This window comes from Diospyros lotus, chromosome 14 (assembly GCF_014633365.1).
Source record: "Diospyros lotus cultivar Yz01 chromosome 14, ASM1463336v1, whole genome shotgun sequence".
In the NCBI taxonomy this organism is placed as follows: domain Eukaryota; kingdom Viridiplantae; phylum Streptophyta; class Magnoliopsida; order Ericales; family Ebenaceae; genus Diospyros; species Diospyros lotus.
This window is the reverse complement of record NC_068351.1, coordinates 34,774,903-34,789,354: the sequence shown is the minus strand read 5'-3', so window position 1 is coordinate 34,789,354 and position 14,452 is coordinate 34,774,903. Positions and strand designations below refer to the sequence as shown.

The 14,452-nt window shown below is 36.6% G+C and overlaps 1 pseudogene; it reads left to right on the top strand.

The window, feature by feature from the left end:
• The window catches only part of LOC127789803 (succinate dehydrogenase subunit 7B, mitochondrial-like), a 36,736-nt pseudogene extending 23,276 nt beyond the window's left edge, over positions 1-13,460 (top strand).
• The last annotated feature ends 992 nt before the right edge of the window (positions 13,461-14,452 follow it).

Genomic DNA, 14,452 nt, shown 5'->3' with positions numbered 1-14,452 from the left:
TTATAAAAAAGAAAACTTCATAAATTATTAAAAAACAAGAACAAAACAAAAATATCCAACTATTGAAAGTAAGAAACCAAACATGTAGATGAAGTGATCAACCACGAATCTAGGTCATCTTCTTAAACTTGACATTGTTGATTATAGGGCACTAAGTGCTTATCCAAATCTAACCACACTCTTTTGCAGGTACTACTTGCCAACTTTCCTATAACTAGCAATGCCCCCTCTGCCATCTTAAAGCCTTGATGCCGCCTCATGTGACTGCCAAGATCTTGGACCATTAGAAATTGCATCCCATAAATAAAACACTAGTGCTGATTTGCTTAGTTGATGGCAATGATAACAATCCGCTCTTCTCAACATGATCAAAGTTGTTTTCACGGTCCATTAGTCTATAAGCCTTCTTGTGGCTTGTCGGGTGGCTTCAGTGCACCTAGAAGATGGTTAACTCTTTTTTACAGGTTTTGCAAGCAAAGCTGCAGTCGCTACAGTACACGCTATTGGCAACAACATGAAGTTGTTCATGTCCACTTGCAGGAGCAATGCCATGCAGTTGGCCATGGCAAACCTCTTGATTTCTTTAGCTTCTCGCATTCTTTTCATCACCATGGTCATGAGTAGTTTGGAAAACAAGGCGACTCGTGAATTGTGATTTACACGCGATTGGCATCTTGGTAACTAAGTGTTGGTTCAGTACAATTTGTTTTTTGGTAGACAAAGATGGCAACATTTTTATAAGTGTGAGACACTATGTATCATGATACGATTCTCTAAGGAAGTTGTGTAGAACAATTTGCTCTATGATGGTTGTTATTGCTTGTTTGACTCATTTATAGAATTAAAAATGTACAATAATGTGGTAGAGATATTTTTTTTTAAAGACATAAAACGTCCCAACTTTATTTTATATGTAATTTTGTTATTATATTTATAATATATTGATTTTTTTTTCTCCATAACACAAACATGCATATCATCATTTTATCAAATCAAAATTGATTAAATTAATAAAGTATGGTGATGTTGCAAAATGGCATAGATAAAGAGATCAAGGAGAGGAAAATGAAGTTAGGAATGGATTAGAAATTATGTAGCACAAAATAAGAATTTTTCCTCCCTCTTTATATGCCAATAGAGTAAGAAAAAAATATTGACGAGTAGGTACTAACAAGAACATTAAGGGCCCTTCTGATAGCATGGAAATTGCATGGAAAATGTCACATTCGAGGAATTGAATTCCATCTTTACTGTTTGACACACTATATTTTTCATAGAATTGAATTTCATGGTACAATTATTAAAGTATGTTTTGGCCATTTTTTTATGAAAAATTCCATCTAGGGGGGGTTGTTTTCCATGCAAGTTGGAAATTGTTTTATTTTCTAACTAAATGCTATCAAACACACCCTAAGACTATGTTTGATTGCATTACCTAGAATTAATGATTGCCTAGAAAACAAAAACCACCCCACCCTCTTGAAAAATGAATTCTATGGAAAGAAGATTTAAATGCTTGTACCTTACACATATTTTTCATAAAAAAGTTAAGAGTGTTTAATTGTGTCCATAGAAAATATACATTATTCCTATTGTGGAGAAACAAATCTATATACTAAAATTTTTATAGACACACCAACAAAATTTTATATAAAATACAAGTCAAGACATTTTATATATCTTTAGAGAAAGGGCCTTTACCACATCATTTTGTATATTTTTAATTCTATACATAAGTCAAATAAGCGATAAAAACTCCTAGAGTAGATCATTCCACACAACTTCCTTAGGTAATTGCTTCATGCTACATAGTGTTTTGCACTTGTATTAATCTTGCCATCTTCGTTGATAAAAAACAAATCCAACTAAACCAACACTTAGTAAACAAGAATACACTTCAAGCCACTTGTATATACATGAACCACATGTAAATGACAATTCACAAGGGCTTTGATTTCCAAAGTGTTGTTTGCAAGACTTGTAAGAAAGAGTTTATCACCTTTTTTGTGCTTGATTACCACTGAGCGAGCCACAAGTTTCATTACCATGATCAAGATTTATAGGCCGCAAAGATCACATTGATCAAGTTGAGACAAGTAGTTAGTCATCATTGGCATTGGCTTAGTAGATCAAGATTCATTAATGTTGTGATATGTTGGATGAAGTTTACGATGGGCCAAGCTCTAGGTGGTCACATGAGATAGTATCGACCCATTGTGATGGTAGAAGGTCAACTATTAGTTATGGAGAAGTTGACAAGTAACAACTGAAAGAGTGAGTGCTTGGATTTGGATTTGCACTTGACGCCCTATAATTAACAATGCCATGTTTAAGAAGATAGCCCAACTTCATGGTTTATTGTTTCAAATTGGTGTTTGGTTTCTTATTTTCTATACTTGAATGTTTTTATTTTTGTGCTTTTTAGTAGAGGTTGACCATTTTCAATTCGGATTATTGCACTTATTTTTTGTAGCTCAGGCTGTGAAATATTTTAAATGCCCTTAACAACTCTTTGTTCCTATACACTTTATTAAGGGAACATTTAAAGCATTTCGTAGCCTAGACTGCTAAAAACAAATGTAATCCGAACTGAAAGTAGTTTTATTCTTTTTAGTAATATGTAGTTTTTTCTTTTTTGGGTTACAAGAATGGAACTTAGCATGGTAAGTTCTATTTTTGTATATGAAAAAATCCACAAATTACTAAAACTTACAAAAATGAAAAAAAAAAAAAAATCTCACTATAGAAAGTAAGAAATTGAACACCTAGATGAAGCGATCATTCGGGGCTAGGTCATTTTCTAAAACTTGACATTGTTGATTTTAGGGCACCACCAAGTGCTTATCCAAATCTAAGTGCACCCTCTTGTAACTGCTACTTGCCAACATCTCCATGACAAGCGGTGGTCCTTCCACTGTTATAGAGAGTTAATGTCGTCTCATGTGACCACCTAGAGTTTAGCCCATTTGAAACTCCATCCCACATACAAGCACTTATGCTAATTCGTTTGGTTGATGTCGGTGATGAAAACCCACTCGTTTCAACATGATCAAGGTGGTCTTGTGGTCTCTGTGAATCATTTGTTTGTAGGCTTTCTTGTGGCGACCCTAGTGTCTATCAAGTACCTGGAAAGTGGCGAACTCTTTCTTACAAGTTTTGCAAGCGAATCTTTGATTGCTATTGTACATGCTGTTGACTATGGCACAATGTTGTTTGTTCCCACTTGCAAGACCACTGCCATGCAGTTGGCCATGTTGAGCATGTTGATTTCTCTGGCTTTTCTCATTCTTTTCATCACGGTGATCATGAGTAGTTTGGAAATCAGGGTTGTTTGTGAATTGTGATTTACTCACGCACACACAAGTGGGCTTTGAGTATAATCTTGGTAGCTAAGTTAAAATTCAACTAATTAAATAGTAATGAAGTTAAATTAAAACTAAACAACAACAATATACCTAGCCTTTATCCCACTATGTGGGGTCGGCTACATGAATTCTACACTTCTATGTATTTCTGTCTTTTATCATATCTTCATTTAGGCCCCATATACTTCATATCAAACTTTAATATCTCTCCCAAAGTCTTCTTGAGTATGCCTCTACTTCTTTTTTTGACTAATTGTTTCATTTCATCAACTCTCCTCACATGAGCGTCTCTTGGTCTTCTTCTCACATGACAAAACCATCTTAGTCTAGTGTCTCTTGTCTTCTCCTCGATTGGCACTACTTCTACCTTATTACGAATAACCTCATTTCTAATTTTATCTTTTCTTATATGGTCGCACATCCATCTTAGCATCCTCATCTCTGTTAAGCTCGTCTTTTGCTCATGCTGATATTTAACTACCCAACGTTCTGAGCTATACAACAAAACTGGTTTTATAATCCTATAGAATTTTCCTTTTAGTTTTAATGGGATTTTACCATCACATAACACCCGATGCATTTCTCCATTTTAGCCAACCTACCTTAATTCTATGTGTGGCATTCTTGTGAATTTCTCCATCTTTTTGAATCATTGATCCCAAATATCAAAAATGGTCTTTTCTTTATATGATTTGGTCTTCCAATTTTATTATAACATCCTCCACTCTTGTATTCTTACTAAATTTACATTCCATATATTTTGTTTTCCTTCTACTTAATTTAAATTCCTTAAATTCTAAATTATTTCTCCACAACTTAAGCTTAGTGTTCACTCCCTCTTTTGTTTCATCCACTAACACTATGTCATCTGCAAATAGCATACACCATGACTAGGGGTGTGCATTTTTTCGGTTTAACCCAACCGAACCGACCGAACTGGTCAGTTCGGTTCGGTTTTGTAGCTTATCGGTTAGCGATTCGGTTCGTGGGTTGGCTGGGGTTCGGTTCGGTTTGGTTCAACTGATTACCTGAAAAATCGAACCGACCGAAGTATGGAACGACGTCGTTTTGTGTTTAGAAAGACCTCCCCAACCCTTGCGCCTCATTGCCATTTGTCGTTCGATTTGAAACCCTAACCCCCTTTCGAGAGACTTACGAAGATTCAGAAAGAGAGAGAGCGAAACCCTAACCCCCTTTCGAACCCCAACCGTCGATGTTCCCGCTGTCCGTCGCCCTCGATTCCTTTCCTTCGTCGCCTCCGACGTTTGTCGCCCTCGGCTAATTCTATGTCTTCAACCTTCTCTATGTAGATCAAAAGGTGAACGCGCTTCACTCAAAACATTCGAAGACTGAACAGCGCAGGAGGAGCAAGATTAACGAGAGGCAAGCACCAGGAGCCTTCTATTTTGTTATTTGCTATGTTATTATTTGTGTACATTAAACTAGGAGGAAAATGGTTCATTGCTCAGTGTATGGTTGTGATGATATATTTAATGTATTGACTGTCGATCTCTGCTACATGGTGTCTTTTTAGTGAAATTTCGTGAATTAACTCGAACTTCTTGGTAGTCTTGAATTTTCGTATCCAGTGATAAATTCCTCATTAAGTAAACTCTTGGTTAAGGTTCAAGAGATAAAACCCTTCAGAGTTGTTTCATGGGCATAGCTGGATGTTGGCTTGATTTAAATCTCTTGAATAGTCTGTTGAGTTGAAGGGATAGTTATGGAGACGATGGACCATTTTAATTAAGTCGAAGTTAGTTGAAACAAGAATGTTATTGATGAACCGTAGGTATTGGAATGTTTTAAGATTTTTGAGAAAACCATTTTCCAATGAGTGTCATTAGAAAATTCAGTTTTAAGCACTATGTTGTCAGAAGACTAACTTAGTTGATTATATTTGTTTTTTCCCTATAAAAGACTTTGAGGAAATAAATACAGAATGCGTTGGATCATCTTTGGTTGCTAAGTTTATTGTTTTGAAATAGCTGTGTCCCATGTTTTAAATGTTTTTTGTTCAATACATGTAAAAGTTTGCTCTGTTTTATATATAAGCAGTAAGCTCAGTTTTGGGTAAATATACATACCAGTAACACACTCCTGTGATACATAGGAATGAATTCTTTCCCTAGTACAATTCCATTTCCATTCCTTTTAAAAAAATTAAGGTTAAATCTATAAAGCATGATTGCATACTTGTCTTTCCATTTCTTTTCATCACCATGGGAGGGAACACGCCTGTCCCTTGTGCAAACACTATGAAATCTAAAAATTAAGGATTATCTTTTTCACTTTTCAATTCTTAGACTCGATAATCTATGATTTTTTTTCTATGTTTTGATTGCAAGATTGTTTAGTTTTCATATCCCTTCACGTATATTCTCTAGTTCTTTAAACATTGATTGGATTGTGAGGGACAAAGTCTATTAGATTGTTAGTTGATTGCTAATTAGATTAGCGTAATAAATTTTAAATGCATATTTTAACGAGAGGAATGAGAGACAGTGATAGACTGAGCGAGAGGCAATGAGTGAGAGCGACGATGAGCGGCCGAGGAGTGAACGATAATGGTAGCCGCAGCCAGTGATGGCAGCGATAGACTGGGCGAGCGAGAGCAACCATGAGCAGTCGAGGAGTGAACGACGATGGCGGCGGCAGCGGCTAGTGGCGGCAACTCCTTCATCCTCTAGGTGTATGTATATTCGTTTTATTTTTTGAATCTTTTGTGTATGTATATTTGATTTATTTTTAGCCAATTCAATTGCAAATATTTTCCTTCCATGCAAATTCCATTCTTGCAATCAAACACACCCTAATAGAAAAAGGATTTTATAATCCTAGTAGGATTTTACTAACACTTGGGATTACCGTCCTTGCGCGGTCCCCCTGTGCTCGTGCCCTTGATTTCACAAGGAGAGATAAATCGCAGGATGTGTCTCAGGGAAGCCAAGGTTCGAACTCTCAACTCACTGGGATGACACTAGCATATTACAGCCCGTCCTTTGCCATCCGAGCTGTGCCTCAGGGGTAGAATTTGACTAACACTTTATAAATACTATTGTTATCTTTCTTTTTCATTAGTGAATGAATGAATAATTTCAATTTTCTCTAAATGTTGATGCTTTATTTGAATTTTTTGATGCAATTCTAACCATAGGTGTGATGCCTAGAACATAGTTACCTAATACCCCCTACCCCCCCGAGCACCGCGTTCCAGTACGCGCACACTAAAACGCAGTGCGTTTGCATCTTGGAACGCTTGGGGACGTGTCCCAGTTCTCCGGTAATGAAGACCCAAATCCCTGTTGCCATCTTCTTCCTCTTTCTCTGCACCGATATTGTCTTCTTCCTTTCTCTCTACAACAACTCATGGTTTTTGTCAAGAAGGGGAAGCAACATCGAGGATCAAATCTGTTTAAGTTCTGAAGAAAGGTTGCAGCAAGTTCCCCACCGTTTGAGCTTCTCATGTCCAAATAGAGGTGACTACGAAATACGAATGACGATGGACAACAAATCTTTGAAGCTTCTTCAATGATGGAGTACTTCAAGTTGCAAGTTGCAGAAGATGAAGATGAGGTTTTCTTTTTCCACTGTGAGGCTTCAAGTTGTTGTAGCTAGTGGAGAGCAGCTAGTGGGTTTGCTCTGTAGAGAGGCACAACCACCTCTCGTGAGTTGTGCTTCACGTTTTGACTTTTTGGCTAAAATTTTTATTGGGACTCCACATCCCATAATTCTCATTGTATTTTCTAGAAATACATGGGAAACATCTCATTGCATATTAAATTAACGTCAAATATAAAACTTATAAATTAAATAAAAAAGAATAAAATTTATTCTGTAAAATAATATCAAATATAAAACTTCTAAATTACTAACCTTAGTTGTAGCGCCCCGTTTTCCGAGTGCGTTATAAACTTGGAAAAATTCTGGGATAATAAATTTTTTTCTTTCAAACTAATGCTAAACCGCATCATACCTCGAATCCGTCCCAGAATTCCCATTTATCTCAAAAGATAATTACTATACACATCAAATGCGGAAGCAAAAATCAAAACCTGATATCTTAACATTAATCATAAATAAACTCAACATTGCTCAAAACGTTCAGAATTCAAAGTAGCAGAACTTAAATACATGGGTTACATAACATACATTTCAATCTTCATGCACCCTACTAAGTGTCATTTCATGCCTCATTTATCCTCGAAATCTGCTACAATCTCCACCTGAAACGTTTGAATATTCCAGGGGCGAAACCCAAGTTAAATGATGAATCATCTAAGTAAGGGTACATAATACTATGTCATGTGTATATGTAATGTCTTACCTCGTAGGTGTCAACTGCACTCCTCATGCTACTTACCATTTTAGCGGCCCCCTCTATCGAAGCCGAGGTGTATGGGTGCACCCTTGGTAAAGTAGCGGTGCCAGTTCGTACTCCCTACGGCCTCAAATGCAAGTGATCAATGATATCAACGTGTATTTATGCATTTCATAGTCATGTCATGTATGCAGTCTACGTGATAGGTACATATCAGAGTATGTCAATATGATAAAAACATTTTCGAGGAACATAAACCAAGCATTTTCCATAAACTAACTTTAATTGGGAAGTACCACTTACCTTCTCAAGCTTATCGGGCTACATCGATATCCATGCCTTGCCTCGATTTGCGTGCCAACCTCAAAATTTGCATGAGTCTCTTCAACTTTAACCTCAAAGCATCCTAATCACCATAATTATTTTCAACTTTAGCCTCAAAGCATCCTAATCACCATAATTATTTAAATAAACATTAAAACCTATTTTTCATAATTTCTGACATTTTCTTTAATTTTCTCTCTATTTCTTCCTATTTTTCCTCAATAAATTCTAACTAAATATTTCTAAAATATTTTCTCGAATATTTCACTATAATAATTCATAAAATAATATTCTTGAATTTATGAAATTTTCTAGAGAATTTTACTCATCTTGATTTAGCATCTCCGACTTCCTCGGTATGCGTACCATATTCCCGAATAGCGTGCCCGAGCCATTTTCCTTGCTAAAATTTTCGGAATATTACCAAAACATAATTTCCTATTTTTCGGGATTTTTCGAGAATTTTTCCTATTTTTTCTTCTTTTCTTTCTTTTTTTTTTTTTCCTTTTTTTTTCTTTTTCTTTTTCTTTGTCTTTTTCTTTTTCTTTCTCTTCTTCCTCCCATCTTCTTCTTCTTCCTGACCTGCGCGCGAACCAGCCTCTGCCTCTGCCGCCGCCGCCCGCGCACCAGCTGCCCCTCCCGTCGCTGTCGTTTCCCACCGCCGGCCGCCTCGGCCTCACCGGACCCCAGCGCAACGCACGAAACATCGCGAGCCGCCGCTGGCTACTGTGGGTTGCAGCTCGCTGCAGCTGGTTGCGGCCATGGCCGCACCAGCTGCCTTCGGCCGCCTCCCGAGCCTCCGCAGCATCCTCCAACCGCCGTGCCACCATGCCCGACCTTGCCAGCTCCCATCGCGGCCGCTGCCGCGCTTGCAGCTGCGAGCGGCTGGTTCAGCTTCTTCGGCCACCACTGAACGTCCCCTTGAGCCTCCTCGCGCCACCACGAGCCACCCCCTCGGCTGATCAGCAGCTTAAAGCTGCCCGCTGCCACCGCCATGCTTCCCCTGCTTCGCGACCAACTCACTGTCGCGGCTGCCATGGCCGCGACCCACCTTCTTCCAGCTCTCTCTCTCTCTCTCTCTCGAATTGCCCAGCCCGAGCTCGATCTCTCCCTCTCGACCCTCGCTCTTTCTCTCTTCGTCTCCCACTTTCTTGCTGCTCTGAATTTGGCCAAATGCATCTCAATTTATAGGTAAGCTGCTGTACAAGATGCATATATATATATATATATATTAGATCACATTAATTGCACAATCTCACAAATCCGGTTGCCAAATCTTCTTCCTCAAATCTCAGTCAAAAATCTCGGCCATTAAATTGCACAATCTCACAAATCCGGTTGCCAAATCTTCTTCCTCAAATCTCAGTCAAAAATCTCGGCCATTAAAGCTTCACAGAAGCTGCCTCTGCCATTCACGCACATATGCACGTGCATATATATATATATATATATATACAACTATTTATTACACCTTAAATTAAAAGAAATTATACATTAAACTCTAATTTTATCATAATATCACTTGGGCAACTCCATAATTTCAATTATACCCTCAAACACCGGATTAAATTACATTTTAACACTGAAAACACAAAATTAATAATTTTGAAGCTTAGTTAAAAAGAACGATTTCGCCCCAGTGTTCTCACCGGGCTGTCATTTCATCCTAAACCACTGAAGGGTTGCTTACTACGCAAAACCGAAGCCCCCTTTGGGTTCCGTTGATTTTTCGGGAGTCTCCTACCACGATTCGGTTTTATAGCCTAAATGGCAGCTATATTTTAGTTATACCGAAAACTGTTCCCGATCCAATTTCTTTTGATACCATAAATCCTATTTCGGAACGTTCATCGAGACCATATAATTTTCTTTAAACAATTTCACTCCGAGACATTCCCTGCAGTTGATTCGGTACTTATAACTGCTATCAAGCCAATTTTTCGGTATTCTAAACTTATTAAAATTACGTGGCAACCTTATACAATCATAGGGTATTACATTAGTTACACGAAAAACATAAATTTATTTCATGAAGAAATATCAGTTATGTGAGTTATGGATTAATTTATTAGTTATGTGACAAATTTATTTATTAGTTCTTATTTCCTCATTTATATGGTCAAAAAATCTAAGATATTTTTTAAAAAAATTATATATTCATCGGCATTCCACTTTGGCACACCAAAACGTACCATGACCCCAAGTGGCGAACTGATGAAACCTACCCCCATGTACCACGTCCCGAGAAAAGTGGCGTACCGCGTTCCACAAACTAAGTAACTATGGCCTAGAAAAAACCATTCATCTCTAATCTTTCAATTTCGACGTCTTATTTTCTTAAACCCTAGTTCCAGCCTTGTTCTCAGCCCCAAATCTCTTCTCTTGAGCGGTATTCTTTCTAAATTGGCTACTAGCCTATTACATACCTGAACCCTACATTTTTCATCAATTTCTCTTAGCATTCTAATCCTCAGGCCTCTGGTCAGTTGGTATTAGTAGGATTCCAAATTTTCCCTGCAACAGGTGGTGGATTTCAGGGACAGTAATTTCAGCTCTAATACCAGTTCATGTAGAACTACTAGGAAGAACAAAGAACAACAAAATACTAACTCAATATCACTTAGCCAAAAAAAAAACTTAGAAAAGAAAAACTAACTCAATATTCAATTCAACAAAGGCTGCCTAAGAATACATCTCAAAAGGATCTATATGGACCATAAATAGTACCTAATTAGGAAACATACTTAAACATGAGAATTCTATCCCTAAATAGAATACTAAATAAAAAATCTTTCCAAGACTACTCAGGAAAATATTCCTATAATTTTTTTCTAGAATAATATATTGAAAACATTTCCTTTCATGTCCAACATCGAACAAATTCTTAGATGGCATTGCAATTCATATTTACCACACGTGGAGGAAAAAAGAAAAGTAAGAAGCAGAGGACGTCATAGATAGTCAGTTCCACATCCCTCCAGTCACATTATTTTGACCTTTGCGCCACTCCTATGCTCTCTGATTAATGTGTCTGTATAACGATCACTTCTTAAGCTATCTGTGCCTGGGTATTTTTGCTTTCATAATTCAATATCAGAAATGATATCTCAAATGTCATAACTTCATAGTTTATTTTACTTCTTTTTTGCTTTGGGCTTTTGTCTGTACTGCATTTTATTCTAAATTTGCTGAGTTTGATGATCATCTTTAACTAAGCTCATTACCCTGCAGCTTCTGGCAGTGGATCCATCACTAAGAATGGTTTAAGTCTCATAAGAAAAGTGTTCAGCAACTAAAAAGAATCGGAGATGTCTCACCATTGTTGTTGTGGCTGGTAAGTAATGTGTTTTTCTATGGGTTGAGTGTACCAGTTTTTTTAATTGCATTGAGCTGACGCAGTCACCCCAGGAAATCAAAATAAATGACAGAATGCTGATATTGCTGCAAATTGTTTTTTGCATTCATATTACTAGTGTGAAAAATTAAGTTGCTTTAGAGTGCCATTGCTCTCTGATTATCTAGGCTAAGATCAGAATCTGATGGTCATTGAACTATGAGGATAATTGAAGCTTTTTGTCACTTATAAAATAAAAGAGTACACAAGAAGGCTCGAATAGGGTGTCAAGAACCCAGTCCTAATCTATGGTTTTCTTCAAAGATAGAATTGAAAGAGAGGGAGGGAGAGAGAGAAATGAGGCGGAAACAGAGAGAATAATTGAGGGAAGCAGAGAAATGAGGGCGAAACAGACAAAGTAGGGAGAGAATTGAAGAGAAAAGAGAGAACTTGAATTCTGATATATTCTGTTATCCTTGGAACTGTGGCATAGCTTTATATATAAAGCTATCCAGCAGTTATTTACAGCTTAGTAGGCTAACAGCGGCTACCACTTCCACTACTCCACTACACCCAACTCCTATTCATGACTGTAAGAAATAACAATTGTAAAAAATAACTTCAACTGCTCCTAATTCTCTGGTGCCTATTCATGACTGTTAGATGGAATGCCTTGTATTCTATAAGGACTCTTGATGCATGCCTTTCTGCTAGTAAGCTTTGTCCTAAAGCTGCTTTTGCTTTATATTGTTTCATCATTCTTTTGGGAAAAACACTGGCCTCATGACTTTCCATTCTTTGTGAAAACCATTGGCCATACCTCATATGACTATGCTATAAACTATTTCTTGGTGGCGTTTTAGCATTTTGCTTGCAGCAGTCAAAGTAGCAGGACGACTCTTTATTTGTTGCTTCATTTAACCATCATTTCTTGCAGCAAGATATGGTATTTAGTTGCTACCATTGCAACCACTTACTGTTTTGGCAACATACTCTGTTAGACACATCGAAGCTTTCCATCTTTATAATCTGGAAACATCAATGCTTCCTGGTATCCACATCTTTTGGGGCCTTCTCTTGTAGTATCTTCTATGTCAATCTTGGCACTTCTGATTTGTAGAATTGAAACCCTATTTGAATCCATGGTGGCAAATTGACATGGTTCCTGAAATTGATGAGAAACATTTTTAGCTACTTTCATCATGAAAATGCAGTTTCTTCTGCTTTTTCCTATTTGAAGTTTTTGTTAAAGTGCTTTTCTGCAACGTTTTCATGTCAGGATGTTGCTATGAGATTTACGTCAAAGCAACAATGCGAGAAGCTGCTATGGAACAAGCAAGTAGAAGCACCCGATGGTAGTGGGTGTTAATATGGAATTCCTTGTCTAGGAAGAGCATCATTAGGGCTTTCTGTGATATATTCTTTAGCATTGAATAATCCCGAGGAAAAGTCTCAAGCGTTCAACTCTAAAAATTAACCGATACACTTCCCGATTGATTTAGTTTCCAATAATAGCTGTTATCCGAGTGGTGTATATGATGTTGTTGATGTTTTCTTCAGTTTCAGAATGGTGATCAAGAGGAACACGGAGAAGAAATCCCCTTAGTATGGTGCCCTCATTTCCAATTCTTATGTTTTGACTACCCAGCAACTGGAAGGAAAACGTTGGCCTGTTTTCGGAATTTGAATGATTTGGACGCTGTGATCAGCACAAGCAAAAATACCGCAAATATGTATGGTAACTTGTTGCCATTCTAATGCTATTTTTATTCCTCCATGCCCCTGTTGTTTTCTTCGGTTACATTAGTTGAGTGCTAGGACCCTAGGGTTGGCTCTTCTGCCAATAATTCAGAAATGTAGATTGCAAGAGAATTCAAAGATGTAATGAGGGTTATTGCAACTTTATTGTGGTATTATTCTCTATAATTGCTTTGTAGAAGATAAGGACATGGATTGTCATACTCATCCAAAATGAGGGGGACCAATTGGGTTTCTTTAGGGATTGGGATTACATAAGATTGCCCTTTGGTCCCCCAATTTGTGCCCACATTGCATATTATTATTCTAGGGACACACAGAGATTATTGATAAGTTTGAATCTCTTTATTTGACTTTATCTAGTAGAGTTAAGACTCGACGTATTGTTGTTGCATCAATTAGTTGTTGAGTTTGCTGGTTATGTTGGTATATGATTTTAATTTGTAAATATTAATGTAGAGGCAAATTTTGACTTTTTTTTAAGTGTAGAAAATTCAAGAGGTTTCTGATCAATGCACATTTTTTAGCTAAGATTATCTTATCCTCTCTAAAATTTATATTCCGTCATACTCTTAGTTTGATCGAATGGATAAATGAATTATAAATCGAAACTCGAGACTCAGCTTCTTAAATAAACATAAATTATTGATATCCAAACTTAAATTCAAGATCTTTCGATAACCCAAACTCCTAATATTGTTCAATCTTGCTTGTCTTGCTCAATTATATTGTTTAGCATAATATTTGTACATTATGCAAATAACACTAAAGCCCAAATAGCTTATCCAAGGTTGATTGTTGGGCTATTGATTAGGTCTACATTAGTCTGTCTTAATTTGCACTCGGGATTTAATTTAAGAAATTGAAATTGAAGATAAAAAATGAATAAATAGTCTTTTTAATATTTAAATTGAACGGGTATGGCATGTGTATTTATTAGAATATTCATTATAAGTATAGAAATAAAAAACTAAATATATTTATTATAGATATCAGTACGAATACAAAGGAATTTGTATCTAGTCTTTTGTAGTTTTACCCTTAATATGCTTGATTATTTCTAAATTGGTATTACAAAATTACAATATAAATATAAATTAGGGTTTGGAACCCAATCCCAATTAGAGTTTATTGAATTTTAGTTAAGTTTTAGTAATATTTAATATTTGTAGTTAATTTTTAATACTTAAGCGAGTAATGGGTAATTCACACCAAAAGTTATAAAATTTTAATATCTTTTGTAATTTAATCACTAAACTTTAATTGATTGTAAAGTGATCACAAAATTTTCAAATATTTTATAATGTGATCACATTTAAGATTTTTTGGCATGTTCTCGTTAGAGTTGCT